The sequence below is a fragment of the Xiphophorus hellerii genome, chromosome 17 (genome assembly GCF_003331165.1).
Source record: "Xiphophorus hellerii strain 12219 chromosome 17, Xiphophorus_hellerii-4.1, whole genome shotgun sequence".
Classification (NCBI taxonomy): Eukaryota; Metazoa; Chordata; class Actinopteri; order Cyprinodontiformes; family Poeciliidae; genus Xiphophorus; species Xiphophorus hellerii.
Genome location: NC_045688.1, coordinates 88,326 through 101,052, shown reverse-complemented (window position 1 = coordinate 101,052; position 12,727 = coordinate 88,326).

The window sequence follows — 12,727 nt, the reverse complement described above, 5'->3', positions numbered from 1 at the left end:
TGCACTTTACCTCCTGTTAGATTTAAAATATCAAGAAATTCCCATTTTGAGCAGCTTGCCCACTAAGTTTCAATGTTTTTGGACCTCACAAGACTTGGTGAAGCGTCTGTTCCTTTGTATTTAAGTTGCTAGATGAGTCTGTTCAGAACTGTGTGAGTGAACCATTTATTTGTGCTGATGAAATAGCACAAACTATTTTGCTCTTGAGGTATAGAGTAAGATTGTATGAGACAACACTCTTGAAGATGTCATAGCCGAGACATACCAGATGGGCAAACATCAAAGTTTTGTATAGAATCAAACACAGACCTGAACCATCCCCAGTATTTCTGCCACGCCTTTTCTTTCCAGCTGTTTAGTGGCAGATCTGTCAGTTTCTGTGCTCCTCGGAGGTCCACAAACTGCTGATTCAGCACCTTGAAATTCAGGTTGAGTTAACAGACAATATCTAAATTTTTTCTAAAACTCCCAATACAATGAGAGCCTCTGGTTGTCTCCAGCAAAACAGTGTTGTTTGCCGTTCTCCTGCAGCACTTTCAAATTGATCAGGTGTTCTGAAAAAACATTGTCATGGCCAAATTCCTTAAAATCCTTCTTCTCCAGTGAAACTGGAGCATTCGACCCGGCATGGGGAGGAATGTTGAGTAGAAGGAAGTACACAGTCAAAACCTTCTGCTTGTTTTCTGCACAACAAAGTGTGTGGGCTGCTTCAAATGCATTTTGGTATAAAACCAGTCAGCCTCAGTCACTGATAACACTGTGACTGAGACCATCTGATCTTGAAACATCAGGATCCACTAATAGGAGACTTTGCCAAAGACTAAATCCACAATACTTTTAAATGTAATTAGCACAAGAACATAATAGGAAAATCCCTCAGTTCTCATCTCTGCCTAATACTCTCTCTTTTGGCTCAACATACTTGAACACATCTTTAAAGCGCTGAACTTTTTAGTAAGCAGTTCTCAGTGGCCCAGTGTGAACCATAGTAAACATGATCATATCTGATGTGTATTGATGACTTTAAGATGAAACAATGGAATGTTGGTTATTGGTTTTCACAACTGTTGACAATATGATGCCTTTTATATTTTCATGATGTAAAGATCTTTATGTTACTGAAATGTGCAATGCAAATCAATAAATAAATAAATAAATATTGATTGATTGATTGATTGATTGATCAATTGATTGATTGAGTATCGTAAGGGTCAGATCTTCATCTAGTTCTCCGGTTTCAGTGTGAGCAGAATGAAACAGAATATTAGATCATACATCAGGTCTACCGATAGGCTCCGCACAAGCCATCACTCTGTTCTTTGTCCAGAAACAAAGCTGACCATCTCTTCCAAACTTTTCTTTCTCACTCTGGAGCATCTTTGCGCATCCTCTGTCCATCCTCCTCCTCCTCCTTGAAGAACACGCCCCAGCAGCCTTCAGCCTCCAGCACACAGCAGCAGCAGCAGCAGCAGCAGCAGCAGCAGCAGTGAATCTCCGCTCCGCCACGGTGTCGCTCTTGGAGAGCGATCCGGTCCGACTGGACTTCCCGAACAACTTCTGTCAGAGTTCCGTGGACCTTCGGAGGAAGCAGAGACAACAGAGCCGGGACGAAACATTCTCTGCCTCCTTGCCTGTGGTTTTCTTTAGCGCTTCTTTCTGACATCCCGAATTGACTTTTCATTTCCTCCTCATCTGTCCTCCAATCCGCTCCCCGACCTGCGGGGAGCCGCGGCGGTCCGGGTGGTCGGTCTGGACGGGAAGAACAGCCGCCCGGTCCGGGGAAGGATGCCGTACAGGTAAGGATAGACCTCCGACGTTAACCCCGGAGTTAGCGGGGAATGTGTGTAAGTAGGCGGTCGGCTTGTTCTGGGTCACTTCTGAAGAAATCTGCAATATCAGTGCTGAGAATAAAAGAAACAGGTGAAGGTTCCGGGTGAAGTTGAGTTGCAGCATGCTCCTGTGCAGGACAGTGTGAGCCTGAACAGCCTTCACTTCTGTTTGGGCTCCATGACAGCTGGAGCAGTTCTGAACATTGGAAAGTTGAGTTCGACCTTTCTCTGACTTCCTCCCCTGACTCAGAGCCATCAGTCCCACCTCAGCTGAACAACTCAGCTGAGTTCATTGTTGTCTCAGAGGACAGTCTTATCATCATCACCTCTCATACGGTGCTCTGGTATAGTCAAAGCTCTGGAGCAGAGAGGGACAGCGGAGGCAGGTGTGCAGGGATAGAAGATGATTTTTTTTTTTTAGTTTTGATTTCATAAGGATAAATAACCAGTTATTTGAATGAAAAGAACCAACAAGCAGGAACCTGGTCTGCACATGTGCAGTGATATATTGGATTACTGAATGTTTTATCAATCACAGAGACTCCAAAAGTGGTCATGATGACTGATCAGCCTGATGTCTCTGCATGCTGTGTCTTCTGTGTACTCCAGTACTCAACAAACACCGTTTAGAGATAGGGAGACATTTTTGTTCCGCAGCACAAAGCCAAACACTTTAGTTCTATTGGAAAATGAAACAGCACAGAGGCTGACGGGAGGCTCTGAGAGTTTTGTTCAAAATAAGCCCTGCAGCATCAGAAAGTTTGAGGGAAGGTGAGAATAAAAAAGCAAAGATAAAAAAGATTGAAATCAATATATTTTTTAATAATAATTTTTCTTTTCAAATGTTTATTTAATCATAAAATCTAATACGTTTTCAATTATTATTATAAAATCTAAATGTATAAAATATTTTTTTGGAAATGTTATTTGCCATGCTCACCTGTCCGATTGGCTCCCAGTCAAATTTAAATGGAAAATGGGAAGGTTTCTACTACGAAAAGACAGAAGGGAGTCCATAAAAGAAACAAATGAATTTAATAGTTAATAAGTTAGTCTTTGATCCAAAGCTGCTGTCAGTAGAATGTTTTCAGTCCTGGTTTAAACCAACAGTGTGTGTACATCTCAGGTTTTCAGGGAGTTTGTTTCAGAGCTGAGGAGCAAAGAAACTAAATGTTGCCTGACTGGTTCTAGAAACTCTGAAGAGCTGAGGCATCAACATGGTTCATATATGACAGGCAGCTCAGGAATGGACTTCAGACCCTTTAGCTCTTCATAATTCTGATGTTTATAAGGAACTTAAAAAAGACCAGTTACAATCCTGCACTTACAAATAATTCTTTCATGCATGTTTTAGAAATCCTATAATCTCCATAGCAACCATTCAGCTGTGAAAGACACCTGGTTGGACCTAGCTCTGCCTTCAAGCTGCAGTTTCCAGCTTTGGCCTCACAAGCCGGGCCCTCACCTCTCAGAGAGGGAGTGGAGCACAACTCACATTATATGAGTTCAGACTTCAACAACAATATATTTATTTACTCTGAGGGAATGAAGAACTGAATCTATGATGAAGTTCTGTACATATTTTATAGAATATTTACCAAACCAGACGCTCTCCTATCCTGACTCATCAGCTCCTTCAAACTACCAACACCTGGTGGAACTGCACATCTGCTGGGCTCATTAAATGAGCTACTTCTCAGTGAAACCCTGTTAAACGTTAAATGGTTAACAGAGGAACCATGTTGTGTGATGAGTTTCAGAAAGATCAGAAGTTTTACAAAGACAGAGGCCCATTTTTAAGGCATTAAATTGCAAAATCAAATTTCTTTTAAGCCATATTTGATAAAGCATTTTTATAACAACTGCATATAAACTTGTTAGTTGTGTGTACTATAAAATGACACTATTTACCTGGAAAACACACAATACTGTCCCTTAGTTCTGGGCCTTAGTTCTGTGTGGATCAGTGGATCCTCAGTCCTGTTTGTTCATATTGTCACCTTCCTAAAATAAAAGTGATTTTGGCAAAAACATCACTTATACCAAAATGAGAATGACTCCTTCCATTATTCTAGAAAGCTGGAACATGTGCTACATGTGGGACCCCTGACATGACCGCCCTCCCTCCTGTCCATGACATCATAATGACATTAAAATATGTGGCAGCAGGAAAACACCTGAACAGTGTCAGAGGGTCTGGATAGGAGAGCGTCTGGTTTGGTAAATATCCTATAAAATATCACTGTACAGAACTTCATCACAGATTCAGGTCTTCATTGCCTCAGAGTAAATAAACATATTGTTGTTGAAATCTGAACTCATAAAGGTCTGCCAGAGGTCTGAATGAAGGTTGTGATGACACAGAGGTCCCAGCAGCTCGGACTTCTTGCTGCCCCATTCATCATAGTGACCGTTGTTGGCGCTTCTACAGCTGTTGGCTGTGGGGCGGATCTGTAAACTCTGTCCTATGACCGTCTGAGCTATAGCTAACAGGGCAGCTCACGCCCTGAGCCGCTCCACTTGCTGCCTTCTGGAAACTGTGAGGACTGGGACAGGGTGGGAGGTAGTGCTTTTCAAAGTGGGGGGGTCCACCTGGGAGGCCACCAGGGGGCACTGTGGTGACCTCAGAAAGGTGAAGGGAAGATGAGAAAAAGAAAATGTAAAAATAAATAAAAATGTGAATCCCATCAAATCTTTAATTTTTCATCATAATTTTTGTTTTCTGTTATTGAATCCTTTTTTAAATATAAAATATACAGTAAGTTCAAATAATTGATTTAAATGTTATTTCTGATGCTCATAATCTGATTGGCTGCCAGTCAGATTGATCAAGTTGCTTTGCTCCTCAAGCTAGCATAACAAACCAGAAACGGAAAAGTTTGTGACAAGAAGGAGACCAAAGGAAGCAGCGCCGCTGTGGAGGACTCTGCTGCAAAACAATAAAATAACATTTGATGTGATTAATGTAAAATACTGCATATTTTCTTATAAGCAAAAGGGGGATTGTAATAAAAATTGTGTGGTCTGGTAATATAGTTTTTAAAAAGAATTTTCCGTGGTGGAAAATTATCAAATTTTGCACCACATGAAACCCATGACCATCTAAAATCAGATGGCGTGAGGCAGCATTTATGCTAAATGAATGTAATAATTATTGAATAGTGAATAAAAAACATCCTAAAAGTTGATGTTTCTTTACATATTTTGTTGCATTGTCTGTGGGCCAGAAGTCAATGCTGTTTGAGGAACCATGACATGTGGTAGAGATAGAGGCAGGATGTAGGAGTCTGATTCCTGCTCGGTGTGAACACTCTTCCCGGTTTTGAAATGCTAAATGAGTTCCAAGCTCCACCCACTGGGCCACCTTGACCTTGGCTACCTGCTCCTGGTGCCTTTACAAAGCATCACATCTCAGAGAGAGTTTGGCCCTGCAGCTTGCTGTGTCATCACTCAACTCTCCCAATGGCCGACCTACTGTGTCCAATTTACAAAGACATGTTTGGGTCGCTGCAGCGTGGATTAATTTCTGCCCCAGCCAGCGATTATGGAGGCAGGAGGGGATGAGGGGAGAGAATGGAGGGGTGAAATCTGAAGAGGGTGCAGAAATTTGTCAGCTCTCAGCACTGACACCCTCATCCAAGTCGTCTTCTAACGGATGGTGATATATGACTAAGGTGACCATATTCATTATTCACACAGCCGTCCTCTTTGTTTTCCTCGGCATCGCTCTCTCCCGGGTCTGATCAAGTGTGTTCCGGTCTGCGGCAGTAATGATATGAGGAGATGTGTGCTGCCGTAACATTTGAAGGACGGCATGTTGCAGAGCCTTCCAAAACAATATCATAACCCAAATCCATTAGCCATATGGGTTCCATTGGCCAGATTTGCTTGATGCAATTTGGGCGTCCTCCCACTGCAGAGCCACAGTGCAAGGCTGGGATTCATTTCATTAGCTGCTGTTTTTATCCCCTCCTTCTAGAGCCTTTCACACCCACTGCCAAGGACAGCTTCCACTTCAGATGTGCTCTAATGCTAGGACAACAGAACTGCTAATGGGAATGGTTACATAACACATCGTTTTATTTTAATAACATGACCTCACTGACACGCACACCTCCCGCCCCCCCCACCCCCCCAAAAAAAACTGAGTAAAATAATGTAAAATGTTGACGAAAAGCATTTGAATAACTAAGATGTCATAGGGAAAGTGGACAGAATATTTTATTAGTTATGGGTAATAATGTGATTAAGAATATCAATCAATGCTCTGATGATCAACTGATTCGATAAATTAGTTTTACATTAACAGTCAACGTTCCAGAGCTCTTAGTCACTTTCATGAGGATAAAACTTAATGTCTCAAGAAGATGTGAGTTGGTTCCTGATACCAAGTTTAACTCCTGGGACTCCCTTCATTATGTCCATTGGACACAAATAGATGCGCCTTTAAAGATAGCCGTGAATTACTATGCATGGATGACATAAGTTTAAATCTGGGCTTTGTGTAGATTTAATACTATCTGATACATGTATGTTCTCACTAAAACAGAACACATCATCCCATTTTTAGTCATTCCACTGGCTCCTGGAGATGGCTTAGATGGTTTAGCACCACAATACATTAATGATCTGCTGTTGTTGTATCAACCTTCCAGACCTCTCAGGTTTTCCAGAAGACCTGAGAGGTCTGGAACATGGAGAAGCAGCATTCAGCTTCTATTCTCCACAAATCTGGAACAAACTCCCAGAAAACTGCAAAACAGCTGAAACACAGAGTTCCTTTAAATCCAGACTAAAAACCCATCTGTTTAGAGTTTAGTAGTAAACTCTAAACTACAATTATGCATGAAATATGCATAATTGCTTGATAATTTTGATGATATTTGACAAAATGTAATGTTTATTGCTTGTTTCATAACTGATGACTGTATGATGTTTTTATGATGTAAAGGACTTTGAACTGCCTAGTTGTTGAAAATGTGTTTTACAAGTAACGTTGACTTAACATAATGAGGTTTATGATGAGACTCAACAGTGACATCAGGTCAGTGTTGAGTCTGACCTGACTCAACACTGAGTTGTGCTGGAACCACAACTCAGAAAACAGAATTCCATCAGGAAATCTTGCAGAACATATGAGATGTTCCCAAATGCGATCATATGCTCATATATACAGTATGTGTAAATATAATAGAGAAGCACACATTCTCCTCCTGAATAACAGTGCAGTAGCAGAGAGGCATTCTTTAGCACAGCTCAGAAAATGGAGTCAAACTGTTGGCTGATGATGTTAATGAATGATCTGGACAGGGCAAACATTACAGGCTGGAGGTGACATAATGGGAGGGTATGTTCGCACAAGAACAAGCTCTGGAATTTGTAATTGTGATTATAATTAGAATATATGATGTAATTATTACTCTACTTAAATAAAGTAACTGATTAACTGGATATGTGTGTGTGGGGGTGTGGGGTGTGTGTGTATGTGTGCCAGTGATTGGGTCTGTGTGTTTGTGTGTGGTGACTGGGAAAGCAACTTGCAGCATTGTGTTTTCTGTCTGGTTTTATTGTTGTGTTGTATATTTTGTGACCAGCTTTGTCTACAATCTGGTACGGAGCTTCAAATGGTGACATTTATGTTTGACTTGCTCATTGTCCCTTTTTAAATAAAGTTCATTTTCCTTATTTTCTGTGGTCCTGCAGCCAAACCAGCTCAGGGGGGGGAATTCTCCAGCTCTGCTGTAAAATGTTATTAATGGGTAAATATTTAATCATGTTGTTTTTTCCTTGTTGGGACTTTAAAAAAGTAAACCGATGTTTTGTTTCAGATGTCTGTGTGTTGTTTGTCTCTCCATCTCAGTGTGAGGAGCAGCAGAAAACGCTCTGTGTGTTGGGAGAACAGCTGGGATCCGACGCAAAGAGCTCGCAGATTTCTAACATGAAGCAACACGTGTTTCTACATGTTTATGACATCAGTACTATGTGAATAAAAAAGCTAATAGGGAGCAGGTGAATGATGTGCAATAAATACTGATTTCTTCCTGAGGAAATGTGATGATCATCAACTTGAGATGTTCTCGAATTCATTTGGAACCAGAGTATCTTGGTGTGATCAGGTCACTGGTTCTATATGCAGTGAGTGGAGAATGTTGTGGCTCAGGTTAATGTGGTCGGTCTCTATAATGCTTCCGTCTGAAAGCCTTCTGATTAAAGTTGTTCTGGTTTTGTATAGATCCATATTTATTAGCCCTGCTGTGCTGGCTATGGAATGGACCTCTGAACACATAAATTATAGGAGCAGCTATGACTCCTCTCTCTGAATGTCTGTCCTCTGCCACACCCCCTCCCCCCCACACACACACCTGCCCCCGCCCACACACACACACACATACCCCCAACCCCCCCACACATACACACACCACCTCTGTTCTCATACAGTGATAGGCAGGAAGTAAACAACAACTGTAGTCCAGGTGGAGGAAGTGTCTGGATAATAACACATCAAGTAGCCAGAGGGCCCCCACTCCACCAGGGGCCACTCTGCTTTGTTTGGGTCTTATCAGTTACATCTGATGGAGTTTACATCATAACTTTACAAGATCACAGCTTAGCAGAACTGCAGAGTTCTGCTAAGCTGAAACATTTTCACCTTAGTGACGGATATTCATAGAAGAATTGCTGTGTTTACAGAAATCTCAGTCGTTCATTTAAGTCGCAGTCAAAGCAAACAGCTCTGCGTTCTCACAGGCCAGAGCAGTTCGCTTTACGACAGAACCACCAGGAACGGTGGAATGATGAAACAGACACAGAATGCATTCTCTCTCCCTGTGAGGTCAGAATGGTTATTTAGCATTCATTTTTTTAACCAGATGTTTAAAATCATCTTGTTGCTTTTATGAATACAGGATAGAAACTTTAAAACTGTGTTTTTACTGCTTTCGTTTTTATAGCACCATTTGAGTAAGCAGTGTTACTTTTGCTGTTTTTATCTTTTGTTTAACATCTTCCAGCTGCAGTTTGTCTCTTGTTGTAACCTCAGGCAGAGTTAAGTGCAGACCTTCTGGGATGTGTCACTGAAAGGATCCTGTCCTCTGTTGCTGCTCTAATGGAGCAGGGCAGAGCACTGTGCTTGGGAATCTAATGGTTTTTTTCTTAAACAAGGTGAACTGCCCACTCCTCTATTTAGACTATAAACACATTAACACATCATAGTATTCTCCTCAGCTTCCTCTGTTCTCTATGTGCTGTCGACTCATTAAGTCGTCACTTCAGTAAAACTTTGCACTTTCGAACCAGACATGCTCCAAAGTGTTTGCTCCTGATCAGTAAGATGCATCTGGTCAGTGTCCATGTCAGAGATGATATTCAGAAGGAACCTTTCTTAATATTATCGATTTATTTAGTTACCGCTGTGTTCTAGTCTGTGCGTAAAAAAACACATCCGTGCATCTGCACCTGTAGTCAGGAGTGTAAATTGTAATGTTTTCACCTCTAATGCTGTAAGAAGACAAACGCTAAGGTAACAAACAGTTTTCTCTCCAAAACTTTAAACACTGAGAAAGCAGGAGATATTTTTTCTCTGGGATGTTCAGTCCTCATGCAGTCCAGATATAAACTGTACTTTACACCAAGATCTCACTGAGATAGAAACAGCATCAGTCGACAGACTGTCTACTGGATGACGATCCACTCTGTGCCAAGTGTTGCATCAAACGCAACAACTTTAGAGTCACTCGTTTGAACTTCACTGGATTTCATCACCATTCCAGGATTCACTCTGATTGAATTATTCTGCATTTCTGCTACATCTTGTCATGCTTCAGTGTAAGCCTTTCTTCACCACAGCCAGCTGTTTTGACAGGAAGGTTAAAATCTATCTGCTCCTGCAAATGTGCCAATAGACACAGTAATTAGGCAGCTTTAGTTTCTGTTGCATCATGGCTCTGTACGATCTCTGATAGCGTTAGCCTTGCTGCTGCTGCTTCTGGTAAAATGCAGCCATAAAATAGATTTAATACTCAAAATTTAATAAGTTGCAAGGACATATTGCAGCTAGTCCAAATGCAAAAATCATTTTTAATTATATTTGTTGTCAGAAGCTTTAGTAAACAGTAGTCTGGCTCATCACATTTTCTTTCCTCTGGAAGAATTCAAAGACAGTGAAAGGTCTTAATATCTGACTTTTTCCACTCTGAGGATAATAATTCCTCATCTTAGCTTGTATGAAACAATCAGAAGAAAATTAAGGTTATTCCAACAGATTTTGGTTTAATTGATGAGCAAAAAATGACAGCAAATGACTGAGAAGATTTGCCTCCATGTTACCCAACTGGCTGCGTCGTACAGTAGATCTCCTGTTGAACCAGTGACTGGGATGCGATGTTTAATTTTCTGCAACTATCAGCCGCTATCAATTAGGGCTTTTATGGGGAGGTGCTGTCAGTTGCCATAGCAATCAATATGGTTGGCAGTCCATAGCATCCCCTGCAGGGCTGTGAATGGAGTGCTTGTGAGTGTCGCTGCTCTGAACGTTTAAAAGATTCAAAATCTCCCCAAAGCAGGACAGAAACAATGAGCAAGAAATACTGTTCACACTGCCAGACCTGAGCTGTGCATGCAGCTTCATGACTTGGTTAGAATTACACTAATACTCACAATGTTAAAACATAGCTTTGAAATTTGAAAGAAAATTGTTAATCTGGTGAAAGAAATGATTTACTAGTGAGCTCACAGTTCCACAGCGTCATAATTTACCTGCTGCTGCACGTTTACAAGCTGTTTTAGATTGGTGTCCAAAGAAAAAGTCTCTGATAACAACTTGCTATTTTTCTATGACATACTTTACTGGCTGGGATGTTATGATTGGACCTATCAAAGAGCTTTACAGGTGCTGTTATCGAATGCCTGGAGATGTTGACTCAGTGAAGTCAGGACCAGACCTCCATCTGAACCAGCGGGTCCCGATGGTAGAGAGCCGTGGTAAAAAGAGAGAACATGCTCTTTATGTCTGGGAGTTTCTATCCCAGGACATAAAAGGATCTGGTCTCTCAAACTAACTCAATTCAGTTCAGTTTTTTCTGTAGTGCCAATTTACAACAAATGTCATCTTGAGGCACTTTACAGAGAAAATATTTTCGATTCAATCAAAAACATACATTCTAACTACTCCTAAAAGCATACTGAGCTCAGTTAATTATTCATAGACGTTTAGAAAGTTTGTATCTAAGGAAACCCAGCGGTTCGCTCTGAGTCATTCACTTGCAGCATTCACTCCTCCTGGACCAGCAGGGGGCGACACTAGAAATTTGCTTGGGTTGTGTCGTTGACTTTAGAGAAATCCCTTACACTAGTGGTCCCAAAGTGGGTCCTGAAGGGCCAGCGTCCTGCATGTTTTAGTTCTCCAACAGTAACAACCTCTTCACCAAGTCAGTGTTCCTCTTAGACCTTTTAACGAGCCTTTTCAACATGAGTGTCGCTTCATTCAACACTCATGTTGAATGAAGCGACAGTGGAGAGAAATTGGAGAAGAATGGGAATGTTTAGTGGATATCAGCTGATGAACCACAGATTCAACTATGTCATTCATTTTTTAAACAAAAATGAAGCAAAAGTGGAAGAGCTATCTGTTCATTCCATGTTTTGGTTGTATTTACCCAGAATGCCCTGTGCTGTGGTCCACTTCCTACTTTTGGAGCTGTCTCCGATCTGCTTGACATTCACATAATCTTTCGATTCTGAACACCAGAGTTCACTTCAACCAACGGAGGCAGAGGTTTGTAGGCGGACCAGAGTTCGGTTGCACTTTCACACTTCCCCAAACGAACTGGACTTTCTCCACAAACAAACTGGACTTTTTCCACAAACAAACTGGAGTTTGATTAAAGCTGGTGTGGATGCTCCCTGTTGACTGCTGAGACATGCAGCAATATCCAATATGGACCCTAAGCTGGATTAAACATGGGTAGGAACTGATGGATGGCGTATTGTCTGTGTCTGTGTTTGTTGATGCTGAATAGTAGTAATTAGAATTTTCTCCATGGATGTGAAAGGCTCAGCGTCTGCTCAGAGTTATGACCCTGCTTATCTGATGGAGCACTTAGTCTTCCGCTCTGCCTCGTTGTCAGGTATTCTTTACACTTGTGCTCGATCGATGGCTGTTGCCAAGTGTTAATGATGAGTCATACTATTAAATGTGATGACCTGCGGCCGTATTCTATTACCTCTTGTTTTCAGCTCCTGCAGACTTCTGTAATCAAAGTTTAAAGTAGATGCTGTCTGAGACGAGGATTGGTGACAGAACTCAATTATAAATGGCCTTTGCACACATACCACAGAAGAAGAAGTGTTCAGCGCGGTTTAAAAGTTTGAATGCCTTATTGGTTCCTGTCCCCTGAGGAGATGAATGTTTTCTTTAAAGCGATGCTGAGATAAAATAGTGCTGTACAAGTGGCAGCATGATCATTTACAGTAATGAACCACCGGCTCCGGCCCCTTCACATACACACTGCTTTGGGCTTTTTATGGACTCAGCTGGAAAAGTGCGATGCAGATCAAATTCGGTGGGCTCCAGCTGTACTGGGAGAGTTTTCTGCTCATTAATAATACAGCGTGACAAAGCTAGATGTTACATTGTTGCGTAATATTAAGCCTCCTCACCCCGAGACTCATTCTTTAACTGTCAAGTGTGTAAAAAGAATTGCAAGCGACTTCATGATTTTATTCGCCTTTCATCATCTTCATGTCAAAGGTCGGCGGTTCCTCTCAGATCGGCTGCCATGGGGGATAATAAAAGCGGCATGGAGCCATTTCTGCTGCTCACCAGGGTCGTCCCACATGCGACCTCACCCACTTTCATTTGATGCTGAATTATTCATCATAAGAGAAAATCAAATAAGTCC